We start from the raw sequence: 17383 nt of genomic DNA on the forward strand, positions 1-17383 counted from the left end.
TAAAGATGGGGAACTACAGTTCTCACACATTTCCCATCAGAGAACAGGAATAATGTGAGCTTTCTTCTGATATTTCATATATTCAAAAGAATGGATTTTTTTTTTTTTTTTTTTTTTTAGCAGCTAGGAAGTATTGCATTCCTGATGGAAAACACCAGGTGTTTCATTAACTAATGCCTGACCAGGTTAAAATGGGCATAATTTTCTAGCAAGAAGTACAAATAATGAGGCTAATTCTAAAGGAGATCTTAACCTTTTACTCCTCTTTCCAATAAGGCAGGAATGGAGTCTGAACAACTCCAAGGCCACACTTTTAGTGTCACCTCTGGCCCATTAGAAATATATTTTAAGGTTGTACCCTTCATTAATATAATAATTAAACTTGGATTATCTTAATCAAAACCTTAAATTTTGATTTTAATCAAAAATGGGAAAGGAGTAAATCTCCATTTATGACTTTTACTGAATTAATGATTTTCCATTTCTTTGATATATCTCGTTATTTTATTATGGACTGCCAGAAAAATGTGTGGATATTGACTTTAAAATGTGTATTTTTATCAATGATTTTAAAAGATATTCAGTTAATGTTAATATGGTAACATCGAAATATGGTTTCCCTTAAAGATATAGCAACCTTTCTGTGTTTAGAATAATTTTATGTTGAAATTCATTCTCTATGTACTTTCTTCACTGAATGCAGCAATTGCAAAACTACTCATTCTATAATTTTGTCTACAATGGCAGTTATTATAAAAACAATCATGGAAGAGAAATATAGTGTTTTTCTGCTCATAGTTCATCCTATTGAAGAGGAATTTCTCACTCAAATGGCTAACCTTGTAATCAGCTCTTTGTTCTACTTCTGTAGAAGGGCAGCGTGATCTCGAAATCAACTAAAGATTCACTGTCCCCTTTGATTGTTCTGTCTAGATAACAGATGTATTGCCTTTGCTTGCTAAAAACAGATGTATTGTCTCTGCTTGTTAAGAACAGATATATTGCCTTTGCTTGTTAAGCCCTGTAAAAGTCAGGTTACCCTTGAGCTCAGAGACCAGATCTTCAGAGTGCTAGCTCTTCTGGGACCATAATAAACCTGAGTTCTCCAACTCTCTGAGTGGTGCTTGGTTTCTCGCCAATCTTGTTTCTGCAACATGATCTTCAAAGATAGGGCTGAATCATAAACTATTAACTTATACTTTCTCTAAGAATAATATTTTTAGATGGACTTGGGTATCCAAAAGATTGTGTTAATATTTTTGTCAACTCACCATTAGAAGTCATTTAGACAATCAGCTCTGCATAGCTGAATGTAACATTGGGCTTGCACTTATGCACATGTAACACAGACAGACCCTAGGCTTAGCAAAGCAAGTAACTGTATCTTCAGATATGTTTCTTATACTGGAAAATCAAAACAGAACTGCCCCTAGTCAAACAAAACCAAAGTAAGCTTGTCTTATTAGATGCTCTTGGTAATTTTCTTTTCTGAAGCTGTGGACAGGGAGAGTGAAGATTCTGGATTCGTTGCTTTCAGTTACATAGAATATAAACTTTGCTATCGCTAAACTTATAATCTCCAATAGATTTGCTTATATTTAGAACCAGAGGGAGTTCTAGAGCCCAGTCAAAACTACTGTATGCTCTAGTTTATCTTCTTGGTAGATGCCTTTTTGGGATATCATTTGGAGATAATGGGGACTGCTTAATAGGTAGACTAGTAACTATGGCTCATTTTTAGATATGACTAGAAACTATGACTCATTTTTAGATAAGAGATACTATAACACTGGAGCCCCAGGCCAGGAACCTGTACCTGGGCCTTGGAGATTCTGAAAAAAACACCAGGAGGGCTAGTAGAGGGAGGTATGCTATCTATTACTCACAATATAAGGAAGCTTCAGCACTTGGTTGGTTGGAGCTGGAAAAGGCAGCTGGCCAAGAGCAGGCATTATTTTATATATGAGCAGTAGGGATGGGGATCGCTTCATCCCAGGGAACAAGGGTCTTCCCCATGGATGAGAGCCTGATGTGCAGCCTAGGTATTGCTGGGGAGGACCAGACCAGCCATGTCTTCCAGCAGAGGAGGGAGATAATGCCCATAGGAATGGCCAAAGTGGCAGATAGTGCCCATGGGAGCAATGGGAAGTGTACTTGGGGCAAGCACAGCCCAGGGAACACTTTGTTCATTGCCTTTCTTGGGGCTGCTGACCCAGCAGTCCTCTTTGCCTCCCATGTCCATGGAGGAGCTATGTTCAAATTAACCCCACAGGCACGTAAAGCCTGAGACTAATTTTTACCTTTAACATTATGCATCAGTCTCTTGAAAGCAATGGAAGTGTGTGTGTGTGTGTGTGTGTGTGTGTGTGTCTGTGTGTCTGTGTGTCTGTGTGTATGTGTATGAAGATCTTATCTATTGAAGAGTGTCTGAATTCCTTCTGTTATTACTTAGCACTTTTTTTTCATAATGAGAAATGACAGGGGTAAGGTTTACAAAGAGCTCTTTCGAAGATCTTCATCTGAAATTGTCAATGTTTTAGTTGATACAAACTTTCATCTGAAATCTTTATACATGTTATCAAATATTGCATAGTATCTTTCCACTTTCAGCTATCATTCGCCTTGTTTGTAGTTTTTCTCCCCCAAGGTAAGTCTGAGAACACAGTGAAAGTCAAGTGATGCTTAGATTGGCAGACTATTGCATAGCTACCCATCTCTAAAAACAATCCATACAAATTTGAAACAGAAATGAAGCCTATTGCTGCTGGAAAGCTAAAAGTCTATTCAGAATCCCTAGGTGGCATGAAAAGCATTTAGACTCATTTCATTCACATGTCAGGTAAATACTCTCATTTAGCAGTGAGATGAATGCTGAATAATGGATCTTTTGAATAATGTAATTAAGAATTCATTAAGGAGGACTTAAAAAAAAACCTCCAACAGAATGCAATATATGTGTACTCCCTACACTGAACTCCCAAAATGTATCATAGCATTGATGATTTAAAAAAACTCAACTGAGAACCCATTAAAAAAATACTGGCATTTGATTTACAGATATACTGACATTAAAATTCAATGAGGAACAAATATATGTTTGAATTTATTAGAAATTATGCTAAATCAGAATTAAAGATCATTTTTATTATTTTAAATGTGCTCATAATATAACAAAGGACTTAACCAACACTCTGTTTTCCTGAAAAGATCTCCTAGTGTTCACCATGAGAACTTTACAATATTAAAGAAATTCACTTTGTTCTTGAATAGCTGATCAAATGAGAAATGGCAAACTTTCTTTTTTGTTCTTTGCTTTATATGAAATGAAATGACAGAAAGTTTTAAAACAGACCCAAATATGGCAACAGGAGGTCAGGCATTTGCCTATAACAAAAGCTAATATTGTCGTTATCTTTGTATAGCTGTTACCTACACAAGGGGAAGGAGGTAAAGAATTTCACTGTTTTCTCATTGATCATCACCCACTAGTGCTCAAACTGTCATTATGTCTCCACAGCATAGCCTGTATCATGCTACTGGCATGCAGCAAAGAGAAACTCTCTGCTGGAGTAGAGGCAGGTGTTTATGGATATCAGAGTACAGTGACTGATGACTGAGGAGGATCTTCTACAGAGCCAAATGATAGAATTTTTACAATTTTTCTTGAGTAATGTGAACATTTTATTGAAGCCTCAGAAATATGCTCTCATAGCATTTGCAATCATCCATTTTTGTCCTAGGAAAGCAACCAGATATTTAGTAAATTGCTCTTGCATTCTTTGGCTTGGCATGCTATAAGCCATGCTTATCTGTGGCATATAATTTGTTATTTTTTTCATCAGTTTTCCTCCCAATTATAAGAAAAAAAAAAGTCAAGAAATTGATGGAGTAATGTCTAAGCACTATGCTATACATCTGAAATTAATATATAATAACTTTGAATTTCAACTGTAATTAAAAATGAAAATTAAAAAAAAATTAAATAAAAATAAAAAATAATTGATGGAGTAGAATTAATTTATTTACTTTTCTTGTCAAACAAATTGAGTAATATTGGATTAATTACAAATCAAATTTTATTAATATATAACCTAAAATTTATTTTTTAACTTGTCGAGACTAGATTCAAAACAAGTAATGGATCGACTTGAAAGAGTTACTTCTAACGCTTAAGAAACTGCATGGAACTGACTTGTAAACTGAGCTTGATTTTCTATTTTCTTGAGAATTCCGATCCAGGGGAGCTAGACTCTTTAATGTACAGTTATACAAAATAAGTGATCTAATGACACACCCTGAAAATTTAAAAATGTAAAAGCCCTACCTCTCCAGATGGAATTATTCATTTAGATGGCACATGGGAAGCTTTTACTGCTGACTGCATTCTTAAGGCTTTCATTTTTAATTTGAAGATCGTGTCCTCCTTTAAAAATTTCTCCTAGTTAATTGAAAACAGTACAGCCTAATGAAATGAACAGAGGATAAAGAATTGTAAATGTTGAGAACTAATCCTTACTCTGACAGTGACTACTGCTTTGTGTTTCAGGCACATTACATTTTCCTTATGTCTCCATTTTGTCCTATGTAAGATGTGGAATTTCTAGTTTCAGACTGGGACTGTGTTAGGGAGCATGGGAAAGGAGGATGAAAAATAATATTATTTATAGGAGAGATAGACATTCATGACCTTGAACTGTGTATAATTAGAGAGATCCAAAACCTCACAAACACACTTGATAGAATTCACTGATCAGTACAACTTAATACAATCTGAACTTAGGACATAGTTGTTGAAGAAATGTAGGAAGTGACCAGAGTTGAGCTGGGTCAATACAATAAATTTTCTAGAAGGAAAGGTGTATTTTGGTTAGGCTTTTTTTTTTTTTTTTTTTTTTAATAATATGAATCCCAGTGTGTTTGGAAGCTAAAAAAATCTTTATATTTTCTTTCAAAGTATGGTCTCTGTGGAAGACACACTCTAATGTGACCCCCAAATGAGTTATTCTCTTGTATAATTCCCTCCCTTTGAGTGCAGATGGAATCTGTTCCTCACTCCCAAACAATAGAATATAGCAAAGATGATGGGGTGTCACTCTTGTAATTTGTTTTATTTTATCTGACTTTGCTTTTATAGACTTCCTTTTGGATTCTCCTTTCGGCTGTGAAGAAGCAAACAGTTATATTGTGAAATGCCTATGGAGAGGGCCAGATGACATGAAGACTCTAGGACTTGAGAGCCTCAGTAATATAAATGCAAAATAAATAAATAAATAAATTCCTCCAATGGCCTTGAATCAGCACGGAAGCACCTTTTTCTCTAGTTGGAGCTCCAGGTGAGGATCCAGCTAAACCATGCCAACACTCATGACCAGTGGAAACTGTGTGATAATAAATGTGTGTTGTTTTAAGCCATTAAGTCTTTGGTAAAATGTGACTCAGGAAAAAAAAAATTAATACAGTTAAATCTGTTCTAACCCTGGAATGCTATCAGTGAAATAATTTTACCTTAAACTCCAATACGTGTATGTTTATTTATAAATTACATACAGTACTACTATAAAACTATGGATTATCACTGAAATTTAGTTTCTTATTTTATTAGACAAAAATACAAATGTAATGAGGTTCTAACATTTTCTCCTTGTCTACTCAATGGATTACTTACACTACACTTAAGGATTTCACAAACACATTAGAGACCTATTGCTTTCATCTGAGGCTTCCAAGGTTGTAGATCAGTACCAGAGCAAAATAAATTTAGTTTTATTTCCAAAATCCCTTGCTTATTAAAACCTGAACATTATTAATAGTTCTACAATTGAAAATATATTTGCTCATCTGCTGCTGACCTTCAGTAGACCCCATTGAACAATAATGTAGATAAGAAAAGAAGTGGGACACTGAGGAAGGGGGCAGAATTAAAGATGACATTACGGGAGAGAACAGTCAAGATAACGTAAAAGGTAGATCCTGTGCATGCTTCTTCTTTCAACCACAATAAAATTATAATGAAACCTACAGAACAACCAGCACAGAGAGTTGCCTGAGGCATAGCTGAACAGAAGCCCTAAAACTAGGGAGAAAAATAAGAAGTAATCTAAAATGGATAGGAGAGGTGGAGATACGAAACAGCCAGGTCTCACAACGGCATGTGACGGTCAAGAATTGGGAAGGTTATTTTGGCTGCAGAGCTCCCTCCCCTACCTAAGGAGTGAAGGCTCCTGGCCCCACACTGCACTCCCCAGTCTAGGGTCCCAGTGTCAGAAGGAGAAGTCCCCACAACCTCCGGCTGTGAAAACCTGTAGACATTGCAGTTGAATGACACCGAGGGCTGTGGGAGCCACAGACATATCTCTTAACCATTTCCCATTTAGAAAAATAAAGTGCAGCTCACTGCCAGAATTAATTTAATATTATGCATAGGAATGCTAAGTTTTCTAGGACTTGACACTTTCAGTGATTGAGAATTACTATATTTTATAAATGGGAATACCACTACGAGGAGACAAAGAAACATGTCCCACATGAAAGAACAGAACAAAGCTCTGGAAAAAGAACTCAACAAAATGAAGACAAGTGATCTACCAAATGCAGAGTTCAAAACACTGGTTCTAAGGATTCTCAATGAACTTAGAGGAAGAGTAGATTAACTCAGTGAGAACTTAACAAAGAGATAGAAAACATAAAAATGGAGATGGAAACCATAAAGGGGAACCAGTCAGAAATGAAGAATACAATAGCTGACATAAAGAGTACATTAGAGGGAATAAAGAGAGTGGATGAAAGGGAGGATTGAATCTCCAATATGGAGGATGGGGTAGCAGAGGACACTCAATCAGAACAACAACAAGAAAAAAGAATCCAAAAAAATGAAGATAGTTTAAGGAGCCTCTGAGAACATTCACATTATAGGGGTACCAGAAGGAGAAGAGAGAGCAAGAAATTGAAAACATATTTGAAGAAATAATGACTGAGAATTTACCTAACCTGGTAAAGGAAATAGATATGCAATGCCAGAAAGCTCAAAGAGTCTCAAACAAGATGAACCCAAAGAGGCCCACACCAAGACACATCATCATTAAAATGCCAAAGGTTAAAGATAAAGAGAGAATCTTAAAAGCAGCAAGAAAAAAGCAATTAGTTACCTGTAAGAGAGCTCCCATAAGATTGTGAGCTGATTTCTCAACAGAAACTTTGTAGGCCAGAAGGACTTGGAAAAAACATTCAAAGTGATGAAAAACAAGGATCTACAACCAAATGACTCTACCTAGAAAAGCTATCATTTAGAATTGAAGGACAGATAAAGAGCTTTCTATATAAGAAAAAGCTAAAGGAGTTCATCACCACCAAGCCAGTATTAAAGGACATGTCAGAGGGATTTCTTTAAGAAGAAGAAAAACATATATATCAAAATATGAGTAAAGAATGGCAATAACTACATACTCATCAACAAGTACCTCAAATGGAAAAGAATTAAGTGCTTCAACCAAAAGATAGGATGGCTGAATGAATAAGAAAACAAGACCCTTACATAGGCTACAGGAGACGCACTTCAGATTAAAACACACACGGACAGGAAGTAAAGGGATGAAAAAAGATATTTCATGATGGACGTAGAGGGTATTGTGCTGAGAGGAGTACAGTCAGAGAAAGACAAATGCCATGATTTCACATACATGTGGAATCTAAGAACAAAACAAACAAATAAACAAAAGAAACAAACTCATAGTTACAGAGAACATTTTGAGGAGTGCCAGATGGGAGGGGGTTGGGAGAGTTGGTGAAAAAGGGGGAAGGGATTAAGAAGTACAAGATGATAGTTACAACATAGTCATGGAGCTATAAAGTATAGCATAAGGAATACAGTGAATAATATTGTATTAACTATATATAGTGGCAGAGGGTACTAAAGTTATTGGGTTGATCACTTTGTAAGTTATATAGATGTCGAATCACTATATTGTACACCTAAAACTAATATAGTATGTAAACTATAACTGAAAAATTTTAAAAATGTTATTAAAAAAATAAACCCGCTTAAAAAAACAAAATCTTAATAATAACAAAACAAAACAAAACAAACAAACACAAAAAATAAAGACAACATTGCTCTGGTGCTGGGCATATAATTTTGTTCGACCTTTGGCCAAGCCACGAGAATCTGAAATTTGTTTATTCAGGTGATAGTAACCTATACGTGATAGATTCTATCTATGTTTTAGTCATACATGGAATACATGGGATATTTATATACATGATAATTTATCTATACTCTATCTTGATGTAGTCTATACCTTTTATTCCTTCACAATCTGCCTTTTTTTAATTCAGAATTTTAAAAGGGTAGTCAAGTTACCCACAGAGTAAGGAAGGAGGGAACACTATAGGCATGTTGGAAAAAGACTGGTAGAGGTCCCATTTTATTCATATTTTGGGGACAGTCACATCATTTACTCTTTATTATACCAAGCACCAAGTAGATTTCAATTTGGATGTTTAAACTATCATTAACTATTGACAGATTTAATCTCCTATTACTGACCATTGAGGGGTTGATGTTGAGATAGTCCTGGAAATAAAGAGGCATTTGTCATTTACTCAGTAATTACCATGTATCAAATGCTATGATGGAAAATTGACCTAAACTATTTCTTTTAATTCTTACAACAACTCTCTTTGGTATTTTAATTATTATGTGTCTTGGTGTGGATCTCTTTGGGTTCAACTTGTTCGGGACTCTCTGCCCTTCCTGGATTTGTATGTCTATTTCCTTCACCAAGTTAGGAAAGTTTTCAGTCATTATTTCTAAAAATAGGTTTTCAACCCCTCGCTCACTGTCTTCTCCTTCTGGTACCCCTATGATGTGAATGTTCATATGTTTGATGTTATTCCAGAGGCCCTAACCATTCCTTATTGTTTTCTGCTACTTTGTCTTCCAAATCACTGATTTGATCCTCTGCTTTATCTATTCTGCTGTTGATTCTATCTAATGTATTCTTTATTTCAATTATTATATCCTTTATTTTTGACTCATTCTTTTATATGGTTTCTATGTCTTCGTGTAACTTCTCACTGAGTTCATCTATTCTTCCCCTAAGTTCATTGAGCATTTTTATAACCAGTGTTTTTACACTCTGTATCTGGTAGACTGCTTGTCTCCATTTTGTTTAGTTCTTTTTATAGAGTTTTCTTTTTCTGTTCTTTCATTTGGGACATATTTCTTTGTCTCCTCATTTTGGCTGTCTCCCTGTGTTTGTTTCTATGTATTCGGCAGAACTGCTTTGTTTCCGAGTCTTGGCAGAATGGCCTTATGTAGAAGGTGTTTTGCAGGGCTCAATGGAGCAGTATCCTTGGTCACCTAAGCCAGATAATCCAGGGGTGTGTGTTGTATGTGCCTTCCTGTTGTAGTTGAGCCTTGATTGCTGTCGGCATATCGGTGGATGGAACTGACCATCAGGTTGACTGGCTATAAGAATTGGCCATGAATAAAGCTGATGAGCTGTTGCGTGGGGTCTGACCCCTTATGGAGGGGGATTCACTTTACTGAGACTCTGGTACCTGCCAAGTTCACCCTTTGGATGTGTCATTTATGAAGCTAAATTGGTGGTACTCTGGCATGGTCTGGAGCTGGCCACTATGTGTTGGTTCTGGGGCCTCTTAGGAGAGGGTCCAGTGTAAACACAGGTCAGCTGCTGCCTATGCTGGGCCCAGGGCCACCTGGTAGAAGCTACAAAGTGATCTGTGGAGCAGCTGCCTTTGTTGAGTTTGTAGGCACTTGGGAGAAACTATGTTGCATACCATGATGAGTTTGAGACTAGTGCCAGGGTTGGGGCTGCTTAGCAAGAGATACAGGATACACTGATGTTAGCCACTGCTTGTTTGGGGTTTGTGGACTTTGAAATATTTTTGGAAAGTCGACAGCATGAGTTGAGGTTAGCTGCTTGTGTAGAATAGCTGCCGAAAGAGGTTTAGGCAGGACGCATGAGAAGTGTGTGGTGGGATCTCATGGTGTCACTAGTGAGGGACAAGTGATATTAGCCAGGTTAATGGAGACTCAAATCTAGCTCCTGCCTGCTCCAGCCAACTGTGCGGGAAAAGGAATCAACAAGGAACAATGACAGTTGCCAGCACTTCAGTCTCAGCAGAGCTCTTCCTCCAGCCCTTGCCCTGAAACCAGACAATTCAGTTACTCTTCATATGTCCCTTGTGCTTTTCAAGCCTCTATCCCTTTGATGAGGCTTTGAGCAAGTTATTGTGTGAATGAGTCTATGCTTGGGCACTTTAAGAGGATGCCTGGATCTATAGTTGTCCTTTGTCTCACCCAGACAGAGTCTCTGCTGATTTTCACAGTAAGATGTTGTGGGGACCCCTTTTTCTGGCACTGGTGCTCTGGGCTGGGGAGTCTGCTGTGGGGCTGGGACCTTTCACTCCTCAGTGAGTACCTCTCCAGCTGAGATATACCTCCTAATTCTTTACCACTACATATGGGTTTGGGACCAGCCCATTTTGTGTCTCTTCCCCTCCTACCAGTTTCTTCATGGCTTCTTCTTTATATCCTTAGTTAGAGGACTTCTGTTCAACTAGTCTTCAGGTGATTCTCAAGAATGGTTGCTCTATACTTTAGTTTTAATTTTGATGTGGTCATGGCTAGAGACAAGCCCAGCATTTACCTACTCCATGATCTTGACTGGAAATCTAGAATGCTATTTTGAAAAAGTACTATTGAGGATATGAAACAACTGAGATTCTCATATATTGGTGGTACAATGAAAAATTTTACAAACACTATGGAAAGCAGTTAAGCAATTCTCATAAAGTTAAGCCTACATTTACATACAGTCTGATAATTCTAGTCCTAGACATTTATCTAAAGAAATAAAAACTTGTATTTACGCAAATACTTGTAGGTACAAGTTTATAGTGGCTTTACTCATAATTGCCCCAAACTTTAAAAATCAAGGTGTCTTTCATCTAAACAAATTCTGGTGCATCCAAACAAGGAAATATCATAAAAAGAAAGAACTACTAATACATGTAACTGCATGAATAAATCTCATTTCATTATGCTTAGTGAAAATAGCCAAATTTTAAAGACTCATTTATACTATGTGATGATTCTTTTGTAACATTCCTAGAAGGCAAAAACTATAAGCACCAAAAACATATAAGAATTGCCAGGGGCTTTGAGTGTGATGGGGGATCAACTACAAATAGACAGGAAATTTTGGAGGTGATGAACTGTTTATATTTTGATTTCGGTCATGGTTACATGACTATATGTATTTGTCAAGATGTCTAGATTCATAAAACTATAAAAAAGGGTAAATTCATTAAAAAAAGGTAAATTTTACTGTATGACAAATTATACCTCAATAGACCAGGTTAAAAAATAAAAACAATAAAAAACAAAACTTTTTCTGAATAGGCTAATCAGGTATTTTGGAATTAAGTTTGAGTTTGAGTAGTCTGTCAAGAAAGAATACCTCAAGTGATGTGAAATTAATTCTATTTTATTTTTGTCATAAAAAAGTTATTTTCAGTTGACCAACTGTGTAGTTTTAGGAGCAATTCACCTATAGTAGGGAGGGAAGGCAAGAGTACCTACTTATGTATACTAATATTTCTGAAGATAAAAAAGATAGTGTTAAGCAATGCTAAAAGCTATACAATGTACCCAGTATCTCCCTCATGTAAAGTGTTTCATATATAATTTTGATTATTTTACAACAGTCTTATAAGATGGATACCACTATTATCACCTCTAGTTTACTGATGTGAGAACAATTTCACAGAATTCAACTATTTTGCCTAGAACATGAATGAACCAGGATTCAAACTCAGGTTTTTTTTTTTGACTCTACAATTTATGTTCTTTCTCTGGCACCATCTTGTCTCTTAGATCATTTTCACTAATATCTTCACAATGAGAGAATAGTCTAAGTTTAAATTATTTTATATGTTAGCTAAAGTTATTAGATACTGAATTTCCCTTCTCAAACACTGAGGCTGCTCCATAAAATATTGAGCACCTATCCAGCCACTCAAAGAAGGCATAATTTCATTTCGATTAATTCCCCACTACTTCCCATTTGCACCTATGCTGAGAATAATACTTTTTTGGTGGGATCTTTGCTAGCCTTTCCATATCCTTTCTAAGATGTTAGTATCTGGAAAGTGGAAAAATATTTTAATTATTATGCAACCTAGAATAATTATATAATTATTCAGATATACCTCTTATATACTCTAGGTCCTTTAAAAAACATATGCTCTCAAAATAACTGTTAATTCTTTGAAGATAGTAGCTATCTTTTACAATTTCTGACATACATCATAACATCAACTCTAAAACCCTACACCTGGAAGATGTTTGATAAACATTTTTGAAGGAATAAAAAAAATGAACGAATGAAATGATAATAGAGAACAAAGATAAAATCTTTGGAGTGACTAGAGACTTGTAACCAAATTCTAGCTATTCTATTTACTGTTTGGTTGACTTTGGGTTAATTATTTAACCATGCTAAAACTCACTTTTCTATACTATAAAATGAGGATAATAAGCACCTATCAATTGTTAGTTGTGAGGATTAAATAAGAAAAAAGTGTGTAATGTGCTTAGCACAGTTCTAAACATAGTAAATATTCAAGGTGCAAGGATTCTTAATAATATTAGTAAGTTATTCTATTTTATATTGCTTCTTTAATAATAAAAAATATAAATTAATAGTAATACTTAGGTGCCTCCTCAAATTTCATTTATTTTTTATTTCTCCTAGTTCCTGATACTCATGCAAAACTTAGAGAATATGATTCTATAAAAACAATGATTTAGTCCACTTTTCAAGTTGTTTTTCTTGACTTAAAAGGGAAGGTAGTTATAAGGGACAGGATAAATTGGGGTGGCATCTTTGGTTTTTTCATACATCTCCATATCCACATCTACTATCATCACTTTTAGGTAGTAGAAGTCACTGAGAAAAGATTATTTTGATATAAAAATAGCATTTAAACCCTATAAAATAATTCACAAAACATTTTTCTCAGTTATTCCTAAGATTAATAATTGGTGGCTCTAAGTATGGCTTAAACATAAACTAAATCAATCTCTGGATTTATGCCTACTCAATTAGTGTTAGAGAAGTGAGTCTTTAAGAGACCAATTTTCAAGATAGCCTGAAGAGCCTCTTAAGAACAGAATTTGTCCTGATATAAGGGAAAGCCAACCAACAAAGCTTTTACCAGACACAGGTCCTTTGTGTGCAAAAGGAGAGGCTTTCTATGAGTAAGCATTGTAAATAACCTTTGAATGTGCCTTTCAGTTTAATTAATATGTCTGAGTACTTCTGAAGAAGCAGGGATAGAGGCAGAGTGGCTGAAATTAATAATAGAAAGAATTGTTTTATGCACAGTGAAAATACCACCAAGCTTCATTGTATTGAAGACTTGAGACAATTCAGTTTCTTTTTGTGTCCTCAAAATTTTTAGCAAATCAATAGCAGTTGGATTGCTTGATAAAAGGGGCAGGTTGTGGTTGATGGAGAGGAGAATGAGAGGAGCAAAGTGTTGAATATGTCACATGCTGAATGGGCAGGTATGCTTTGGGATATACAGGAGAGGTTCTCTTGGAACCCTAGCTTTGAGGAAAGGGACACTTACTCAAGGGACTAAGAGAGAAAGCATAAACAAAAATAGGTCCATATATTACATTAAGAGGTTTATTTAAGATGATGGCATTATGCTACCAGTGAGCTATCATTATATGCAAAAATGACAATACCTATTAGTCTTTGGGTCGACATACTTTCTGAAATGCCCTAGTTTTGATCTCTCTTTTAACCAATGAATGTTTTTCTTCATTGTTAGAGTTATTTCCATTTCCATGAAGCAAGGACTAATTTTGTCCATGCAAGTTATGACTTCATCCATTTTGCACTTCAACTAACTCTGCTAACTGGTCAGAGCCAGGGCAGCAACCAAATCCATAAAATAAAAGCAATGCTTGCAAGTTGTGTTAAGAAATTGTAGTGATCCTATATAGTTGGATCTCCATTCAGTCTGTACAGGAAAGGAAAGAAGACAAAATATTAGCAGAAAAAAGCCTTAAGCAAGTAATTAGCAGGGAAAAGCAATGGCAGATTTAGATTATTATACTTCACTTTGTATTGGTATCAGCTTCTGAATATTTCAGCAGCACTCATTTACATACCCACTGAGGACTGCTGAGCAGAAGTTACCCTTTGTTCTCAGGTGTAGAATTCAATAGGGTTACAAGTTATATCTAGACTTTGGCTCCTTCAATAGAAGGAGCTTTGTGATGATATGTTGAATGATATGTAATGTTCACTTTTCTTTTTTTTTCAGTAAAACCACAGTACTTTCCTACAAAATCATTTGTAAGTGTCCACATTATGAAAATTGAAAATTTGTCTATTGTGAAGATGATCTTTGATGAGAATGTTTTAAAAGTCATTGTGAAATGTAAATTGTGGCACCTATATTTTTATATTTATCACACTCAACTCTCTCAGTACTTTTTCCAGTACTACCTCTTGAGCTCAGAGAAAATGTGTCCTTCCCAAGGTCATACATTAAGTTGAGGAACAGAAGCCCAGGTATGCTTGAGCCCACTACACTGTCTCACATCTTAGGTTGGTCTGACAATGGCTTGCTAAGGACTGCTAAATGAAGTTTGAGTGTCTGAGGCAAATTGTTCTTAGGTGACTAAATGAATATTAAATACAAAGTGTGTGATCTGCTGTTAGGAACCATCTAAGCCTTGCACACACTTTATTTAGATTTAAAAAATTAGAAAGCAAATTTTAAACTTTATACACAGATACTAAATAAAATTGAGTTGATAAAGAATGGAAAAGACCGACTAGAGAGGGGAAATATTCCCTAAAGAACTTTCTAAATCACTAAAGTGTCTTTTTCAAGCCATGTTCTTATCTCTCTCCACCCTTGCTCCACAGTCTCCTCAAAGACCCTCTGCCAGGCAATTTCAGAGAGTATTCCAAACATACTCTCGTGAACAAGAGCGATAATTCTCCTCCATGCAGGGCCCTGCTGCTGATGACAATCAGCCCCAGGTAGCCTTTCACTTACCAATTGCTGTTGGCTCCAAAATAAGTTTTGAAAAAAAGTGAATCGGAGCTTAGGATCCAAATGATAAGTAAAATGAAGGGATGCTTGTGTTTTCACAGCTTGTGTTTTTGAGGTGGTCAAAAGTCACTGAGCTTACCCACCCCCGAGAGCCCTCATCATTGCATTCATCTATTAACAATCATTCCTGTTTGAGTTCAGGCTGCTGACCTTTTCTCTAGAGTCATGTTTGAAGATTAGCCTTGTAGTCAGGTTAATAGCAATTTCTCCAAAATAAACCACAACCTATATTTCCCTGTTATTCTCTTTTAAAGTTTTGGATAGTTTATTAAAGTTTTGACATTTGGAAGCTGGGCATACCTAAAACTTTACATCGGAAGCACCCACTAAATGAACACAATAGGGGTATTATGATTTTTTTTTTAGAGAAGATGTGGGTTAGAAAGGTTTTTCCCTGGATGAAGGATGTTTAGGTCATTGATGTACTGAGCTGGTCACTAGTAATCAGTGATAATAAAGACTTCAGATTGACCCCAGAATTAAGTTAAAAAATAAATAAAGCCATCTAGTATCAGGCCAGGATAGCTGGAATTTACTCAAGAAATTTTGGTTGAATCTTTACTTACTGAACTTAACCATTACTACAAGAAATGCTCTAGACTCTTCTTGCCTTTCAGAAAATTTTATTTTTGTTAATAGAAAATACAAGGGCATAGAGAATTATAATACAGAACATTTCCCACAACAAATAAGTTTAATGTATAACAAAGAACTCAGAGAAGAAAGAAGCCATTGCAGCTTTGGTAATAAAGGAAGTTTGATAAAGAGGTGGCATAGAATGGAATTTAGATTTTAGTGAGAGGAGATTTGCATTTTAAGACAATTAGTAAACAGTTTTATTTTGTGTGCTCCATATGTTCAAAAATATGTACTAGATTCTATGCATGAACACAAAATTAAATATTGACATCTAAGAAACACTGCTCTGAAAATAGAGAATTGTAGAGGAATACCTAATGTGCTTGTTGGAGTTAGTTAAAATTTCAAAGAAGATGTTGTTTGTGCTGTCTTGATAGGTTGGTAGGCTTCAGCAAGCGAGCAAAAATGCAAGCCGTTATAAGCCACCTTGACATCAAATACAATAGACTAAGTTTGTGAACTAACCATATGCCTAGAAGAAACTTAGATATTACATAATCCATTCACTGTAGGGAACAGGTTTAAATCATCTCATACTTTAATAAGGTTTCTTTAAAGGAGATTTCATAAGTGCTCACCCACCCATTCCCATATTCCTTTGGAATATACAAATTTAAAGTTGAATATTCATTTCCTTCTTAGATTGATTCCTTGTGCTAGTAAATAGTTAAGGTGGGGAATAAAAGATCATCTCCAAAGAAACTGTTACTTTGGTTTGAAAAATAATCTGGGCTTTTCTGTAGCGCATTGAATAGGTTAGGAATCACATCCTTCTGGGGGCCACTGCTAACATGGTTCTGTGTACCGAGAGCTCCTGCTGACCGACAGTAGTTGGAGAGTGGCTATACAGAAGGAAACAGGCAATTCGTGTTAATGTTTAACTGGATATAACATGTGAAATAAGGTCACGAATGCATTCAAATGTTCAAGCACATTATCAAAGATCAAAACGACCATAACTGGTCTGATTTGAATGTAAAAAGCATTTGGTATGTGTGCTTTTGTACTAACCAAGTCCCAAAAATCTATGCGCTTATAGTAGTACAAGGATACTTATTCTTGTTATCTTATATTCAGGTGAGATGAACAGCTTTTTGCTGTTGATTGTCAGTGTTTTATTGAAAGCTTGCATTCTACTAAAGAAAGCAAGGTCAGTGCTGGGGTAAATTTCTGGCAGATTATTTAAACTTTTGAGAGTGAAAGCTATTTAAAAATAAGGTGTTTTTTATTAAATATATCTGTCTAATAATATTAAGTTGCTATTTCAATGTTAAGAACAGACAAAGTAAATCTTAGGTACTAAGAGATGAGGTTAGAAGGTTGGGTTCATGGCAGGGAGGAAGTTGGGCACTGGTTAAGACTGACATTGAGGACAGGAAAAAATAAAAAATAAAACTCTCCTTTATTTCTGTATTGGAGGATGGTTTATTTCTGTTTAAATTCCTCTTTGCTTTACTGAATTTTCAACCAAGAAAGGTATAGAATTTATTTCTATATATTTCTAATAGGGAATGGAAGCAATAGATTTTCTTTAGACAGATGTGAAAAGACCTTTTGTTTTTTAATAATGCAGTGAAGA

This window comes from Pteropus medius, unplaced genomic scaffold (genome assembly GCF_902729225.1).
Source record: "Pteropus medius unplaced genomic scaffold, Ma_sr-lr_union100, whole genome shotgun sequence".
NCBI lineage: Eukaryota > Metazoa > Chordata > Mammalia > Chiroptera > Pteropodidae > Pteropus > Pteropus medius.